The sequence below is a fragment of the Misgurnus anguillicaudatus genome, chromosome 22, assembly GCF_027580225.2.
Source record: "Misgurnus anguillicaudatus chromosome 22, ASM2758022v2, whole genome shotgun sequence".
In the NCBI taxonomy this organism is placed as follows: Eukaryota; Metazoa; Chordata; class Actinopteri; order Cypriniformes; family Cobitidae; genus Misgurnus; species Misgurnus anguillicaudatus.
In genome coordinates, this window is record NC_073358.2 from 47,406,260 (window position 1) to 47,422,378 (window position 16,119).

Consider the following 16,119-nt stretch of genomic DNA (forward strand, 5'->3'; position numbering starts at 1 on the left):
AAGAGAGATTGAACGTTGCGATCTGTTCTGGCACTCACGCGAAAGTGCGCGACAAGCAGTTATTTAAAGCGACCGCGTGGTATTTTAATGAATTCAGTTTGACATCGCTTTCCAATCATGACTGTGGACAAAGCAAATATGGAAATGAAAACGTTAACTCTGGGTTTAGGAACGCGTCAGAGTGTGAAACGTCAGATTATAAATACCCAGGGTTACCTCAAAACCCCCGGTTAAAGGCGGGGTGCATGATTTTGAAAAACACCAAAACACACTTGTAGCCAATCAGCAGTAAGGGGCATGGCTACTAACCGAAATCGTTGCCTGGGTTGCATATGTGTGGGGCGGGTCTATCAAAAAAGGTCCAGATTCTATTAGGGTAGGGGCGTGTTTGTTTAGGTGTTTTCAAATATCAACATTGGCTTTCAGAGATCATGCACCCAGCCTTTAAAGGGACACTACACTTTAAAAAAAAATATGCTCATTTTACAGCTCCCCTAGAGTTAAACATTTGATTTTTACCGTTTTGGAATCCATTCAGCTGATCTCCAGGTTTGGCGCTACCACTTTTAGCATAGCTTAGCATAATCCATTGAATCTGATTAGACCATTAGCATTGCGCTAAAAAATAACCAAAGAGTTTTGATATTTTTCCTATTTAAAATTTTACTCTTCTGTAGTTACATCATGTACTAAGACCGTCAAAAAATTTAAAGTTGCGATTTTCTATCTAGGCAGATATGGCTAGTAACTATACTCTCATTCTGGCGTAAAAATCAAGGACGTTGCTGCTGTAACATGGCTGCAGCAGGCGTAGTGATATTACGCACTGCCCGAAAATAGTCCCTTGCTATTGAAAGTAACCAAGGGAACTATTTTCGGGCAGTGCGTAATATCACTACACCTGATGCAGCCATGTTACAGCAGCCAAGTCCTTGATTATTACGCCGGAACAGGCCCGGATTGGCCATAGGGAGAACCGGGAGGATTCCCGGTGGGCCGGTCTGTTTTTTTTGGCCACGAGGGCCGGTGTTGTCATGCCACCGGGATGACGCGTATTTGCGGGTGAGAGATGTCCCCGCCGCTTTATGCACAAGTTGATTGTGTCCCGAGTCCCGACCACTTATTGGAAGAATTCTTGCATTAGGGTTCATTGACATCTTAAACACATGGGAAACGCAGGACGTGCCGCTGTCTTCTGGTTTTCAAAGCGCTTCCTTGAACACGAGTTTTGTTTCAGACGCGTCTATAATGAGTGCGCTTGCCGGCCGCGCGTCTATTTAAAATAAACTTGAGCGCGTCTTTTGAGTGCGCTTGCCGGCCGCGCGTATACATTTTAAATAAACTTGAGCGCGTCTTTTGAGTGCGCTTGCCGGCCGCGCGTCTATTATATTTTAAATAAACTTGAGCGCGTCTTTTGAGTGCGCTTGCTGGCCGTGCGTCTATTATATTTTAAATAAACTTGAGCGCGTCTTAATACAAACGGGCTGGCCTCTAAAAGGAAAATAATTTACAAAACGTATTTTTTATCCAAGTCATAGATGAATTCTCTATGAATAGTCATTATTCATTGTTTATTGCAAGAGGAACAAAAATCTATTTGATGCAAAACTCATTAGTTTATTTGAAAAAAGTAGTTTCAAAAGTATATCCATGATGTTTTCTTTTTTTTAACACAATGTAGTCCTACCTTAGCCTACGTTATTTAGCAATAGACATGATCTAAGTACTAAAATACTTTTTTCCATTTGTTTCCAATGCATACTTGATAAATCTTGCTTATCGTATATCAGGGGTTTCCAAACGTTATCAACCCAACAGTTAATCTCAAGACTCACCATTTTTTAGAAATAGAAATATAGAGGAAAACACAAACACATTTGTTTCCTTTAGTTTTTGAATAAGTTTACTTTAGTAATATTATGGTCTTATGGTTGCATGATTATGGCAAAAATTATAATTGTTTACTGCATTTGCACGGAATATGAAATTATATATTTGAAAAATACAGTGAATTGCAAGACTGCAGAGAACAGTGCTCTACTGCAGACTTATACTACTGAGGCTTTAAAGATATTATTTTAATAGTCAGTCGTGAACTAAAGTGGGCCGGTCTAAGGCATGAAACTCCAGAGCTGAAAATGAGTCCCACTCCGGCCCTGCGCCGGAATGAGAGTATAGTTCCTAGACATAAGTTTAAATTTTCTGTCGGTCTTAGTACACAATGTAACTACAGAAGAGTCATGTTTTAAAGAGAAAAGATATCGAAAATCTTTGGTTGTTTTTAAGCGCGATGCTAATGGTCTAATCAGATTCAATAGATTATGCTAAGCTATGCTAAAAGTGGAACCGCCAGACCCGGAGATCAGCTGAATGGATTAAAAAACGGTAAAAATCAAATGTTTAACTCTAGGAGAACTGGAAAATGAGCATATTCTCCTTACATGGAAGTCATCATCATGTTTCTACAGTAGCCCTAAACGAACATACTGTACAGAGGTCGTTTCGTCCCTATATGTTGTCTCAGACAAGGTCATGTTTGTTATGTGGCGGCTACCATTTGCGTTTTGAAATTGAGGGGTGAGTGTTGGTTGCAATTCGCAATCTCACAACTAGATGTCGCTAAAATTTACACACACCATCTTTAAGTATGAACAGCGTGAAACGTGAAACAGATAACCCAGGATATAAAATAACAATTGTGAAAAGCCCTTATTTGACCCTGTCTGTGAGAGTTAAAGTCTCATAATCTAATGATGAGATTTGAAGCATCAAATTTTTATTTTCGTTATTGATTTGAATCTTTGACATGATCTCACTCAGTTAATATTAAATATATCAATGTTATATTTATAAAAAAAAGTATTAATATTACAAAAAATTACTTTAGCTGGGTTTTCACAGACTGTTTTTTGTTCGTTCACCCCTTTCCTTCCTATTTCTACCTGTGTATGTCTACTTCATTAGCATTATGGGTCATGAAGGTCGTCTGATTGAGATGTTTCAGTAAATGGAAGCCCATCAGAGTAACCTGAACCCGCCCCACACTCGACATGCCTCTCAAACACATCAAATTAAAAATGCAAAGCACCTAATTATTTATGACGCAATGTGTTTACAATCAAACTGATGCATAAAAAATGTTTCCCCTTCAAACATAATGACTAATCTCATAATTCTACAAGTCCTTAACTAACGCTGAATTGTTAATTTTTCTATGCGGCCCGCTATGAGACATGTATTTATGTAATTTTCATGGTAGGCGACTGATGCGCTTCTTTGATAATTACCAAATAATTCACATTCAGGATAATTAGAGCAAACAAGCCTCTGAGCAAGAGAATTCATTACCACTCCTCTCTTCTGATGCTCTGATTAAAACACATATCACACATTCTGCCACAGAGCTCATTTGTAAGATGTTTAGCATATCATCATACTCTCATTTGTGTTTTTTTATTTCATTTCATCAAGTAATTATAATTCAAGTAAAAATTAAATCAAATCCTCTTACGGATTTCTTATCGATCATGGCATTATTTGTAAGCCATCGTTCATATAGAAGTGCGTAGACATTTCTAAATTTCTAAATTAACTAGGCTATATATAAGGGTGGTCCTTATAATGGGTCAAAAATTTTGACCCTAAATGTGTTAGGATATCAATAAAAACAAACTCTGCAAATTTTTTAATTGTTCCTACAATATCTAGTGGTTGCTCAAAGCCTTTGAATATTTCCGAAATATTTTGCAAAAAACTGTACCATTTAAAAACGCACAACACACATAAAATTTTTGATCCGAGTAACCATATAGCGGACTTGCTTCGTGTTGCTTCAGCCATTATCTCAGTGTATATTGTCTATTGTGCTTCATTCACAATGAAGCTTTCTTGCTTTGAAAGACATTTCAAAACTAAAACAGGAGTTTAAATTGCATGGAGCATGATCAAATAAGTCCATTGTTGCCATAAGTATATATTTTTAAACAATTATACATGCTAGCACAAAGAATCACATAATACGCGAATGTGTTAAACTTCAAAGGTCTTGAGCAACCTTTAAATATTCATTAATATTGAAAACATTTTGCCCAATTTTTTATTTATTTATTTATTCAAACATATTGCATGAACTTTAAAAATCGAAAAATAAAGACCACCCTACTATATATATATATTAAAAAGTGCTTTTATTGTTTAACTTATAAAGGAATGTACCTGGTTGCCTTAACATTTTTAGTTAATTCAGCTTAAAAATATTAGTTAACTCAAGAAAGTTGTTTAACCCTTTCTCTGCCAGCGTTTTTTTTTAGTTTCCTGCTAGCATTTTTTTTTTGTGATTTTCACAAAAAAAATATATATATATATAAAAAATATAAACAAACAATATATCAAATAAAAGAACAGATTTTCTGCTTTCAAACAAACAAATAAACAAAAAACTTCTGTTTTTATCACCTCTTAAATATGGGTAGGTTTTTCAAAAATAAAAATTCTAAGCCAACAGCTAAATATAATTGCATTTTTTTGTAAAGGACTTTTGTTAGAGATCAGATTCACAAAGACAGTCAAAACATATACAGAGTTTTATATGTTATTGGATTAGTTGATGCTTCAGTTTTTTTTATAAATTATGTAAGATGCGCCACCTAGTGGATAATAGCGGAATTATAGATTACTGTAAAAACTTGTCAGAGAAGCGCAGTGTTGGGGAAAGTTACTTTTAAAAGTAATGCATTACAATATTAAGTTACTCCCCAAAAAAGTAACTAATTGCATTACTTAGTTACTTTTCATGGAAAGTAATGCTTACGTTACTTTTAGTTACTTTTGCGGTACTTTTTCTTGGCTAAAGCTTGATCTCTTTCAGGCCTTGCAGGTGTTTTTATGACTGAAAAGTTCTGCATTCAGAAATTGCATATTTCATCACAAAAATGTTTAGCTCTGGCCTGCCATCTCAGTTTCTGACTCAAACTGTTTCCACACAGTCACAGAGAGTGCATACGTTTAGTTTAATTCAGTACATATTTTTTAATCAAATTAATTAAACTAAAAAAGTAACTTGAGTTACTTTTTTGAAAAAGTAACTCAGATATTAATGTGTACATTTAAAAAGTAATGCGTTACTTTACTCGTTACTTCAGAAAAGTAATATTATTACGTAACTCAAGTTACTTGTAATGCGTTACCCCCAACACTGGAGAAGCGTCATTGGCAGGGAAGTGTTTCTCTTAATTAATGAGATATCTTGTCAATGGCAGGGAAAGAGTCAAAAGATTTTGTATCAACTTATATTTTTAAGTTAAATTAAGTTAAATTATTTAAGGCAACCAGGTAACTTTAACTTTTTTATTGTAGATGTCACTGGGGTAGTACCCTTTCAAAAAGTACAACTTTGCACCTTTATATTAACACATCAGAGGTATACTGTACTGTATTGTTACCAAATGTATAAATATCTGTACTCTAAAAAATGGTGGGTTATTTTTAACCCAGCATTGGGTCAAATATAAATTTTTGGGTTAATTTTAACCCAGCTGTTGGACCTTTTTACCTGCCCCAGTGACAGCTAGGGACCACTTTTTCTGAAAGTAATTAAGAGTACAAATTTGATGAGTATAATTATGTAAAGAATAGTTGATGACGGGCCATTGAATTACAAGAAAATAATGCACACCCAAGGTGCAATGCGGCACGACGCGGCGGGTGTGCTTTTTTTTTAAATAATTCAAAGGACCGGAGTAAATTATTCCTCCTATACCACGGTTACCACAAACATTGCTCTGGTGCTTATTTTGACAAGTTAGGTGTGCGGTTATCAGAAATTAATGCATACCCACAGAACATTTCTCAGCCAATCAGAATACAGCATTCAACAGACCCGTGGTATAAATAGAAAAAATATATATGATACAACATCATAAGCAATATGGTGATGAAAAAAATCCTAATGGTCCTGAAATAGGTTATGTTTTTGTCCGCAAACTTTTATTTTCTTTATTTTGATTTCATTTTTGTGGTGAAATGTATGTTTTGGACATGCTGTCTACCCAAAGTTTGTGCTTTTACACTGTATGGGTCTGTTAACATTTTCTTGAGGTTGAAAGAACAGTAAAGATGGACAGATTGTTGCCACAGAGTCCTTCAAATATATCCCAGAATCCTTTGTGCTGTAAGAGACGACGTAGAACAGCTCATGTAAATCAACATCTACATCGGTTTGTTCATTATTGAGGTCTACAGATAAAAAATACCACTATAAATTAATAAATCAAATACTTTCATGATGTATTGTATGACATGCTTGATTTAAAAGTGTAATAAGATGTTTAAGGTTTATCAACATACTTTGATTAATAAAACCTTTAGCATTAAAAAAACTATCACAACATGAAATACCAGATAATATTATACCTAAATAACAGATTTAAGCATTGCAAAATGGTTGCACACACATATTGTCTTTACGTTTTTTTTTTATGTTTTCATCAGGTTGGTCATGCATAACTGTTGCTACACATTCATTCTGCTCGTGTATTTTACTTAAAAACTCCATGTTCTGCAAAAAATGAGGATTAATGTATGTGTAGATTTTGTACAGTGATATTTCTATCTAGTTTTTCTACTCTTGTAAACAAAACCAGTATTTATATGTCATTGAATGTCCATTCTGGAGCACCGCAGGCCTTGCTACCAAATATGTGTCTTTGTTGTGCTGCATTTGATCAGATTCTACTTTTGCCCTGAGAAATAAAGACTTATTTATAAATATCTGTGATGTGCATTCATGCTTTGGCACTTTCCAAATATGAAACATTTCCAAACATGAAGTCATTTACATTCAGAAATCTACCTTGTCAGAAGATAAGGTTACATGAACAAGAGTTCAGTACCCCAGACTATATCTGTAGTTTACATAGTTAATTAAAACCCTCAGGGAACTGCCCCAGTGACAGCTAGGTACCATTTTTGACCAACTTACAATTTATTTTTAATGATGTACACTTTACAGTCTGTAGTCATATCTGGAAAAATTTAGAAAAATGCTTTCAAATCTTGAGTTGACCACTTTCATAAAATCTGGAGGAGTGATTGAGAAAAGACAATAGATGAAAAAGGTTGCTCAGGAAGTGGTTTGAGTCATAACTTGCCTCAAGATATTATTAATCTTCCAAATTTCCGCCCTTGTTCTGATATTGAAATTAGATCATTAATGCATTATTATTCCCTTGAAAATGACCAGGCTTGCATAGCTTCGAATTAAATGAACAGGCATGGGATCTTTTGGCTTTTTTCCAAAAATATTTTTTCCCAACAGATATCTTTCTGATCCTAATACAGTATTTATGCACATATTTTAACCAATTTGCATGCTTTTTTGTACTTATATGTGCATTAAGAGAATATGCTGTGTTGCACATTTCAGAAACAATAAGTTTGTGTTTACTTTGTCCATTAAAGGCAATATTTAGTTCCAGAAACTAAGCACAAATTTTGCAGCACATTTTTAATAAACACATTTTTTTTGCATTGGAGAAAGGTTTTAGAGATCTGATAATGGTCATAATGTCACTGACTTACAACCTAACCCAAATCTTTAACCAACAGGATATACTGCCATGCATCTTCATTAATTTACATCATAATTTGAGATTATTTTAAAGACTTCATGCAACACATTTTACAAATAAAGATTGAGTGTCATTTATTTGATATTCATCAAATGCAAACCTTTTTTAGTGAATGCAAATATTAATGCAAACCATTTATAAGTCTGTGGAATGTGTGGGTTTATTTAATTTAGAATTTATATTCAAAATTATTCTAGTGCAATTATTCTAATTTTAGATTAATATACTGTATAGTAGCCTATATGTACATCACTTGTGGGTTTGGAGAAAAGAATGTTGTTAACAAAATAAAACGTGCAACATTTTAATTAGATGCTATGGTCACTCTGAGCTGTTACCATGGCAAAATACAGAATGCTGGAATTAACTTATGACTCTTTGCTCTCTTAACATTCTGATTTGATGCAAGCCTGTACCAACAGAGAGCATCAGAATTTTGAGAGACATGAGTCTGAGTTAACTTTTCTGAAGTTTATTATTAAAACCTACATTTAATCTGTAACAACTTAATCTGTGCACCTGTCATAAAACTTTTTGATCTCAATAACAAGAATTTTTTCTGGATAATGCCACTTACAGTCCCGGAAACACACAGATGCATTATTGTTCATACAGTACTTTTTGCTAAGTGTAACTGTATGTGTCATTTTGAAATGACCTTACATATTGTGCCTTTAAAGTACATTGTAGCCTATTGTACATTAAAGCATTTAAGGGACGTCATAGCGTGTAGTGTTGTACCTTCTTTAAACCAATTTCATTCAATAACTATAGATAAGTAGCATTAGGGTTGTTAAGTGGAGGATTTTTTGTCATTAATAATTTAATAGTAATTAATTATTTCGATGGTCAAATAATTTCAGCAAGAAGACGTTCAGAAAAATGCAAATGGAAAAAACTGCTATAGTCATCCAACGCTAGAGGGCGCAACTCAGCCTGCACGCTGCACGTCTTATCCACAGTCTCGTCGCCTTGTTAAATGAAACATGCTTGACTGGGATGAGGTTTCACTATAACTGTAAAAGTGTGTAAAACAAGACAACAGACACACTATTATCTTTCTTTTCACACGTTCCACAGTCACGCCAGCAGAGCTGCCAACTTCTGAGTTCAGCTTGGAGTGAGATTTTTTTTGGGGGGGGGGGGGGGTTGTGGTAATAATTTTTTATATAAGTCCTAACCATTTGCCAATTGATAATAGTGTGGATTTTAGCTATTTCTGTGTTAAATAGTTGGAAAAGACTGCGTTAAAATGTTTCAATACAAATCGAATCATATTTTAGAAATTAAATTGAAATAAAAGCTTTTACTGAGTTTAAATGCCTGAGATTAGAGTCTTTACTATTATTTTATACACTTCTATTATGCTTTCCTTCTGATAAAAGTGCCAAAAAAGTTCTTAAAATCTAATGAATACTGGTCTCTGTAAAATGTATAACTGCAGATAACAGCAGCTTTGATTCAGTTTATCCAGTGAGAAAGAGAAGCGTAAAGTGATGATTTGTGATTGGTGATAGAGGGACTGTCACAATCAAATAAACCAAATTAGTAGTTTATATTAAACTAAAGCAAGAGATAATGTGTACGTCAAGACCATATAATTATATTTCGTATATATTATTGTTTATAGATGTCAAATATAAATTGACCTTTTTCTCTTTTATTAAAACCTGTCACCGCAAACATCACGCAGGCTTGTACTGCTTGCAAACATACACACGTGACGCGAGTGATGGTTGATTAAAATTGCTGTTTTCTGAGGGTATCTGCGTGCGTGGAATCTCTGCTTTTCATCCAGACCTTGACGCTTTGTGTGTTCGACTGGTGCGGAGCTGACTGATCGGCGTATGACATCAGAGTCACGCGAGAGCAAAGGTAAAGGCGGACCCTTTTGTAACATTTCGACTTGCTCTCGCGGTACTCTGATGTCCTCGCTGCCGAACTTCCTGCGCAGCGCCACATAAAGTGAAATGCTCTTTGACTCTTTGCAGCAAAGTACCAGCACCATGAGAAGTGGTGGCACATAAGACAGTGAAGGTACGCTAAAATATAAAAGTGTCAATACTGTGAGCACTGCTTTAGCTACTTACATCGTGCGTTGCTCTTTCACCATCGCGCAGCCGCGCACTCGCTCTCTGTAGTTTGTAGCTGGCGCTTCGGCATTTGTAGACAATAACTCCACCTTCTTTGATTTGATTCGCCTTCGCATCATTTTGACTTTGACGAGCGCTTTATGCTGTTGGAGGCACGCCAGATAGAGATAGGCGTTTTACAGTATTTACAGTTAGGTATTTTTATAAAATTATTTAATGTCTTTTATTAAACTCAATGGGAATCTAAATGGTGGGCACGAGCCTGCGTGAGAAAATGAATGTGTGGCGTGAGAGCGTGAGAATGGGGTCAATTGCGTAAGTCTCACGGCGAATGCGTGAGAGTTGGCAGCTATGCGCCAGTGCGGCGGAAGTGCACGCGCACACCGGAAATGGCAAGGTAGGTCGACTTGTGAAGCGGTTGTTTGACAGAAATTTATTTGCGTTGTGAAGTAAAGTTTTTAAAATTAATTATTTAAATGGTTTAAATGGAGTCTGTATAAATATAATAAACAATATAACTGTCAGAGATTCTAGTAGATTGTATTATTAGGGTATGCATTGACGTCACTTCCACGTGACCACGCCGGTGTTATGGATCAACTGGGGATCGTGTTATCTGGGGACATGCGCGTGCACGCACGTAAATTTACCTGATATACCAGCAGATGTTAGACGGCGACAGATTCGTCCCTTTGATTATCCAAAGGAGCCCTTATGAAAACCTTTATTAGAGCACCTATAAATGTTGTTATTATTATTTGAGACTGTCTTTTTCTCGTTGTCTGTTTTCATGTATTAAATGCTGTTCATAAGCGGGTTTTAAAAAGTTTTAATGTTAAGCCCCGCCCATATTATTTTGAGACTAATCAATTTAAATTGGTTAGACGTGTGAGCGCATAAAGTCTGCAGTCTGTCACGCAATAATATACTAAGTTAGCGTTGTGGAGCCTTAGCCTCGTGGACAGTGCTCATCGCTTCAATTCAAACCACCAGAGTTCGAACCTCACTTCTGGGCATGCTGACTTGCTAGTCCTTCTTCATTCGTTTATGTTTATTTTCTCACAAGTGAAAACCCAGCGTTTATATATTTTTAAGTGATCATAACTGATTTAACAAATTAGTATTCAAAAGAAGTTCTTATATGAAACAACACCTACAGTATGAAAAATATTCTTATAATTAGTAAAAGCAAAAACAATTTGTCCTTGTGATAACTTGTAAATAAATGGGAATATACAAAATACTAATTTCATAATCAGAAACAACTGCAAAAGAAGAACAATCAATTCGATAAATATAAAAATATTTTTATATTTTTCATATTGTTTTTTTTTTTGCTAAATTACCAGTTCCCTATGCACTCAGTTACAAACTGTAACATTTTAAATTCATTTTCAAATACAATACTACCACATTATGTGTATAAGAGAGGATTATAGAGCCTGCCAATCAACCTCAGGCTGATTTGCCTAAGGACACTGAACATCTGGCAAAAGTGTTCTTTATATGTTGAGTAATCTGAATGTAAACCATATAATTTTATAACCCCAACAACAACAAAAAAAAATTAGCACCAGCCGCCAGTGTTAAAGACAACTTTGTTTCCAAATAGTAAGTTACAGTAATGAATAATGATGTGTTCTGTATTTAAGAATGTCTTAAAGCATACATGTAAGAAAAATTATTAAAAATTGTTATTAAATCAGAATTTTATGAATTATTGATATGTTCTGCTTATGTGGTTACATTGAGCACTTGTCATAAAGCTTCCATAAACAGAAGGGCAGCAGGCCTGTTGAAGCTGAGAAAATATTTTTTTAAACTTAGGATGGTAACAAAGAAATAAAATCATCATCACTGTATCATCTTTAGTAGCATTGATGGAGAAAACTGCAAGTCCCATTGTCCCCTCAATATCCTACAGCATGATGAGTTTTGAATTGTAAAGACTATAAAGACTAAGTATGTCACAGAAAAATAGAAACCAGTTATTTATTGAGAAAGTTTACAGAAAACAATGTATTCTCCACATATCCAATCACAGAAACAAGATACAATTTTAAAGAGTTTACTTTCAGTTTTACACTGAGTTACAAAACAATATCATTTTGTAAGCATATGTAACGTGTATGGATGTAATTTCAAAGATCAGTCATTTACCTTAGATAATTCCACATTTGTCACAAATTCTGATCTGCTTGAAAAATAAAAACAGATTGATGTTTGACTGTCATTTGCCTCTCTTAACTTCAGCCAAGTCCTACAATTAAAACATAAGTCCATTTAAGTCAGGCTAATATACTTTTCAAGCAAGTAATTTCAAATAATAAAACACTAAAACAAAACAAGTGCATCTATGCTGCCTTCAACTCAAATTTATATTAAATGAACTTTATACAATTAGACGTGTTGAATGCATTTAATTACTTGTTTATCAAAAGAAGAATGAACCATAGAAAATGCTTAGAAAAGCAATTACATTGCACTAAAAAAGTAAATGATGTTTCAATACATGTTTGCTTTAACTACTGGTTTATTTAATAAATATCCAAAATGTTTTCATTAGGACGGTACACTACAGATGCATATTTTCCTACGATACATTTGTGTTTCAAAGAAAATACTTACAAATGTACTTAAATCCGCTGGCAAGTTTAATGATAACATCGCATCGAAAAGGTAACAGCTGTCCCATTTTAACGTGGGCGTGGTGCAATTGGTTCAAGGAAAATAGGATAAAACTTAATTTAAACTGCGTCAAATAAACGGAAACACAAGCAGAGGAAACAAAGTGGTCGAACATTGATAACAACAATTATTAATAATTTGATATACGTTTTTAATAAGGGCTTTTGAAAATCGAATTTGACGAAACTGACGCGGTCGCTGGTATGTCAGGTAAATTTGAGTGCGTGCACGCGCATGTCCCCAGATAACACGATCCCCAGTTGATCCATAACACCGGAATGCGCCCAGGGATGCGTTCAGCACCGACAAAACGTTGCACAACGTTTATTAAACAGAAACGGTGATGTGTTGAACACCCTGTTGTGATGACGCAAAAGTTGCAACTACGGTAGCTGAGAGGCCATTCTTTGTGTTCTTTTTTAAATGTTTCTGAAGCCTGATGAAATCGTTATAAATGTGTGTTTAATTCTGTAAAATACCCTCGATGTTACAGTCACTGACCTTGCCGTCCAAAATGAAAGACAACATTCCAACTTGAACCCATTGAGCAAGCTGTCTGTTTACTACCGCGTGGTTTATATACATCTTGCTGCTGATTGGGCCGACATTTCTGACACACCCACCAAACAAGAGAAAACGCATCTAAAACCTGTTGCACACCGTTTCCAGGAAACATTGGAAAACGTTGCGCACCGATGTGAGCTTGAACGTGCCCCTTTTGAGTGGCAAACATTTAACAAAATGTCGGGTTTTCATAGCGGTTGCTGCGAAAATGCCAGTAAAACTATTATCAGCTTAAATTGAATTTAGTTGGACTTGATAGCAGAGGTGGACAATATTTAGTTACATTAGTTACATTTTTTATGCATCTGTGCTTTATTAGGGTGTTTGTGGGAAAAATGTTACTTCACTACATTCTGAAGCATAGAATCAAACTGTGTATTCTTTAATATTGCATATTAAAATTAATTTAATACCTAATTACATTCAAATAGTGTACTTTTACTTGAGTACGTAAATGCGCTTAAATATTAAATGTAAAACAAAAACTTGTATTTATGAAATGTAGTAAAATAAAAATTATGATAATATGCTTTGGAATGTATGTTTTTCAAAGAACACTGATAAAATACAAATACTTGAAAAATACTTTTAAGGAGAAAGTTAAACCTCTGCGTGATAGTGACCCTAACTTGTCAACCCACCTGTAGACGTTGGCATGAACGATCAATTTACTTCTCCTTTCAGTGTTTTTTGGCAGTTTGTAAAACGATAGCTCAGAATTCTTGTTAAATTTGTTGTACAGTCTATTGCACAACAGCTTTTTCCCATTTAGACACGTTTTCCTGTGTTTTGCTGATTTCACACTGTACTCAAATGCTGCCGCTCTGTCTTTTGCCACTCAGTGGGTGTAACTGCAGTCATTTTCGCCGAAGGTGACGTCATGTGCATACCCTCTATAATGGACACTATAATGTCTCTGTGGGAACCGAAAAATTAAATCCTACTGGAATAAGACCCAAAACACACTATATAAAGGAATTCTGTAATGTTTTTCATGGTAAACTGATGGTTATTTATAAAGAAAACCACTAGAATTTAATTTGTATTATCAGTGAATGCTTATGCTTTACAAACAGTTCTCTGTTAAGGATGAAAAAACTCCACCAGAAGAATCAGACCATTTCCTCAGCATAAATCCTAAGTTCAAGCATAAGTCCAGTTTATAAAACCTATTTTTAAAGCCCAATCCACGTATTTTTTATTTCTCAACATGTTTTACAACAAACGCCAGGTTTGCCCTTTTGAGCCGGGATAAATGACTGTTGTGGGCATTATCTGTATAGGTGCAGTAGGGACTGAACCATGAGACCCTTCAAACAGAAAGGCCACATGTCAAAGTGAAACTGTGATGTAGAGTGCTTGCCCTCTCCATATTGATACAACAAGAGGGCTTGTAACAAATTTCAATCCTTCATTTTAATCCCCCAGTACTCGTATATTAAGTTTAGATAGGAGGGAAGTTAAGCAACCCAATAGAATAACATGTTTGCACATTAATATACATTTTAAAACTTTAAGGCTTAATATATACGATTTTAGCATTAAAATATCCAATAACAAAATATTTTTTAAACGTGTACTTACATTATCTAATTCTTTCAACAATGTTATTAAGTAAAGATTGTTTCTTGAAGATTTTTGTAAATTTACCGTAAATATATATAAAAAAAAATGTGAGTGGATGCAGTGCTAAGGACTTTATTTAGACCAGTGGTTCTCAAACTTTTTCCGCGTGCGGCCCCCCTTGTGTACGGTGCATTCCTTCGCAGCCCCCCCAAAGAAAATGTATGACAATAAACTGTTCTACATTTTAACATTTTAATTAAACAAAACATATTTAGTTATACAAAGTAGTGCTGTTGGTTAGTAGTCTTATTTTTTTTAGGTTTAATTACACAGAATTCATGATAAGTTAATGTATTTTATAAAATGTCATAAAATTGGGGCCCCCCTGGCACCATCTCGCGGCCCCCCTGGGGGCCCCGGACCCCAGTTTGAGAACCACTGATGTAGACACTTTAAAGGCGATTTTCTTAGTATTTACTTTTTTTGCACTCCCAGATTCCAGATTTTTTAATGGTTGTGTCTCGGCCAAATATTGTCCTATACTAACAAACCATACATCAATGAAAGCTTATTTATTCATCTTTCATATGACGTATAAATCTCAATTAAAAAAATCACGATATTTGTTCAGCAACTCTATCAATAACCGGCATTTTATCGAGTTCCTGCTAAACGTATGCATTTTGCAAAAATTCTGGGCTTTTTACAACCATTAGAAAATATTAACATGCCTCATTTTCAGGTAAATAAAAATAGAAGAATTTGTAGAGATTATTTTGAAAATTGCATTTGTGTTGTCCACTATAAAATGTCAGAGGTCTTGCTTTGTTGCTGAAGCAAAATCACTCAGGTCTGCATTTACTTCTGGGCCTCCTCCTTCTAATTGTACAACCATAAATCTCTGTTTAAAAGCATCTGATCAATTGCAACCTGATATTTTTGTGACATTCAGACAATTTGCGACATTAGTTGTTTAGTTGATGCTTTTATCTTGCAGTAGGCTACACCAATCATCACCCATGAGCAACCTGAAGATAGATGTCTTGGTCAAAAGCTCAAACGTGATAATTCATCTCTTGACATTTGGACAAACAACCTTTTGGTAACCAGCACTACACTTACCTGCCAGTAACATGTTTTTGTAATGCACTCAAGAATATCTTTATATCTTTATATCTCAATATTAATTTAAATCTCTCAGTTTTATTTATATCTGTTGCGTATAAGAACTGATGTCTGATTTATAAACGCATTTCTCGTTTGAGTCTTTTCATGAATTGCATGACACTCTAAATCAATTTGTTATTCTGTCTGAATAATTTAGGCAGCTCATAATCCTTGCTGACAAATGATAGGCTTTAATGTATGTAACTCTGGACCACAAAATCCATCATTAGGTTACATTTTTTTATTTATACATTCTCTGAAAGTGTGAATAAATAAGCTTTCCATTGATGTATGGTTTGTAAGGATAGGACAATATTTGGCTGGAATCAGAGGGTGCAAACATTTTTTAATTCTCTTAATTATTTAGAATGAATTGCATTCACATAGAGAATGTAATGTATCTCTGGAGGTGC

General features: G+C 34.8%; 1 protein-coding gene and 1 long non-coding RNA gene across 3 annotated transcripts in view; one reads left to right on the forward strand and one right to left on the reverse strand.

Moving 5' to 3' along the window:
- Nucleotides 1-10,101: 10,101 nt before the first annotated feature.
- The window catches only part of nos1 (nitric oxide synthase 1 (neuronal)), a 93,197-nt gene continuing 87,179 nt past the window's right edge, over nt 10,102-16,119 (forward strand). The window contains exons 1-2 of one of the 2 annotated variants that reach the window (XM_055198433.2): nt 10,102-10,118; nt 15,537-15,641. The gene's annotated coding sequence lies outside the window, so the exon portion shown is untranslated. Of the gene's footprint in view, nt 10,119-15,536; nt 15,642-16,119 lie in introns of those variants that run through there. The other variant, XM_073861134.1, reaches the window with a different exon arrangement.
- LOC129436633 (uncharacterized) lies at nt 11,687-12,683 on the reverse strand. The gene is made up of 2 exons (XR_008641881.2): nt 12,350-12,683; nt 11,687-11,981 (listed from the first exon to the last, which is right to left on the reverse strand). It is a non-coding gene; the product is annotated as an uncharacterized lncRNA (long non-coding RNA).